At 39.6% G+C, this 2,598-nt stretch overlaps 1 pseudogene; it reads right to left on the bottom strand.

The window, feature by feature from the left end:
* Positions 1 to 1,628: 1,628 nt before the first annotated feature.
* On the bottom strand, positions 1,629 to 2,394 carry LOC134732837 (peptidyl-prolyl cis-trans isomerase A-like; annotated as a pseudogene).
* Between the last annotated feature and the right edge of the window lie 204 nt (positions 2,395 to 2,598).

The raw sequence follows: 2,598 nt of genomic DNA, 5'->3' as shown, positions 1-2,598 counted from the left end.
TTCACTTGCCAATTCTGGTAATAGCAAAGAAAATATCTCCGTTCTGAGGTCTTCCCCTCATTCAAGTCTGAAGACATTGCCAGTATAGTTCACCTCCACAAAAAGGAAATTAAGAGGTTTGATTCAGCAGAAAGCTATTTTGGCTCTACCTGTTAAAAAAAATGTACACGTATACATTTCAAACTATCTACAGCCAAAGGACTTGCTGACTCCTTTCTTGTCAGGCTTCACAGCAAACCAATCACCCAGGATACGGTACCCACACTATCTCCAATGCAATAGATGAAGACTGTGTGATAGAAGCAATTTCTATTGACCTCTCTAAGGCATTTGCTTTAGCTGACCATAAATTATCCCTACAAAACTTCAGGGATTTGGGGCCTTGTAGTGACTACATAAAGTGGTTTGCATTAACTTGTCAAATTGTATAGAAAAGAAAGCCTTGTGAACATGGATTCAAGGGAATTACAAATGGGACGCCTGAGGGCATATTTTATTTTCTCTGCTTGACGATTATCTTACAGTCTAATGTGTTTTCTCCCTTGTGCACATGTGTGCTGATGATATAGTGTGATTTTACAGAACAACACTGATGCCCTGGGGTAGCCCCTGCAGCCTGCAGTTCAACTTACTGAGCTGTTTTTTTTCTCCAGAAAGTTGATTCAAATGAAACCTGATGCCAAAATCTTAGTCTTGTGTTTCACTTCAAGGTTTCATAAATTTAACGTCTCATTAATGATTAACAAGCAGGTTACATTTCAGAACAGGCTGAGTAAGCTTCATTTCTGGATTCTGTCCTAACTTTGCTTCAGATTTTTTAAAAAGCACACTTTTCTCTCTTTTCAGTGCCTGTAAAAATTTCTGTATGGGAAAGTGTTGTGTTATTTAAATGTGATTATGTTGGCCTTTAAAAAAAATTATTAGGGTAGAGAAGGAGTTGGCTGCATGCCAGCCTGGATGTTTAGTGGGCAGTTGCTGTCCCAGTGCACCTGGTTTGACAGGTGTCTAAGTGTCTCTTAGAGCCTCTTAGGACCTTGCACTCTCCAGCAGCTGTGGAAGCTGATAAAGCCAATGTGATGTGAAAATCTGGGATCTTCACAGGCAGAATGCATCCTAACCTCAGTGGCTGGCATGAGTGGGCTGGTGCATCCTACCAAGCCAGAAGGGGACGACTGAGAAATGTATTCACACCAAAATGTGCACTTGAAAATCTAGTCTCTGATCATTACTTTAATTATCATAATGTACAAAATGGCACAATCTGATACTAAAAGGAGCAACTGAGATTGTCATTTTTCATAGAAGGAAGATAAAATATGGAAATTCAGAATCATGCAATGATACATGGAATGGCTCATTTAAATAGTATTGCTATTTTTTTTGCAAATAGGAAAACCAAGGCTGAGAAAACTTATATAACTTCCCAAGGTCATAGAGCTCTTTCTAAGTAACTAATTTGGTATAAAGAGTATTAGGAATATAGGATCATATGCTTTTTATCCTTAATTCTGTTAATGGTATCTGGTAGAAGTGATATCTAATAAGAATGCAAGATAAAGAATGAAATGTTACAGAGTTTAAACATTTTTCTAAAGTCCCTAGTCAATTACCAATCATTTCTTCTGCTCTTTTTTATTGTTATTTAGTTTTTATTTCATAGTCATAAACTTAACTTTGCAATCCAGCTAGACATGGAAGGGAACAAGGAAAACATGGCACCCAAAGGGAACTGCAGCGAGAGCACAAAGATTCCAGGATACTGGGAGCAAATGGGGTGGAGAGGTGCTCTCCTGAGCTACAAAAGGAATGGTCTGGTGGTTAAGATAAAATATCATACACAAGTCAAACATATTAGAGTTGCCCACAGTCAGCAATGGTGATCTTCTTGCTGGTCTTGCCATTCCTGGACCCAGCGCGCTCCATGGCCTCGACGATATTTTTGCCTTCTTTCACCTTGCCAAAGCCCACATGCTTGCCATCCAACCACTCAGCCTCGGCACTGCAGATGAAACACTGGAAACTGTTTGTGTTGGGTCCAGCATTTGCCATGGACAAGATGCCAGGACCTGCATGCTTTAGGATGAAGTTCTTGTCATCAAATTTCTCCCCTTAGATGGAATTGCCACCAGTGCCATTATGATCTATGAAGTCACCACGCTGACACATAACCCCTGGAATAATTCTGTGAAAGGAGGAACCCTTATAACCAAATCCTTTTTCTCCAGTGCTTAGAGCATGAAAGTTTTCTGGTGTCTTTGGCATCTTGTCTGCAAACAGCCCGAAGGGGATGCCACCCAAGGGCTCACCGTCAACAGCGATGTCGAAGAACACGGTGGGGTTGACAATAGCTGATAGTAGAGGGCTCCTGGCGGCAGCGGCGTCTGCAAAGCCCATTTTTTCTGTTACTGTATGAAAATATCAAGTTAATTGTTTGCATAAAGACAAAATGACTTTGTCATATTGATTTAAAGGTAGTACAGTAGAGAAGTGTGAATATTTTGTATCCTTCATTGTAACTTAACTGCTTACTTTATTTGTGTTAAATTTCTTTTTTTTTTTTTTTTTTTTTGGTTTTTTTGAGACGGAGTCTCATTCTGT

The sequence above is a fragment of the Symphalangus syndactylus genome, chromosome 17 (genome assembly GCF_028878055.3).
Source record: "Symphalangus syndactylus isolate Jambi chromosome 17, NHGRI_mSymSyn1-v2.1_pri, whole genome shotgun sequence".
Classification (NCBI taxonomy): domain Eukaryota; kingdom Metazoa; phylum Chordata; class Mammalia; order Primates; family Hylobatidae; genus Symphalangus; species Symphalangus syndactylus.
The sequence above is the reverse complement of the archived record's forward strand: the minus strand, read 5'-3'. Positions and strand labels throughout refer to the sequence as shown.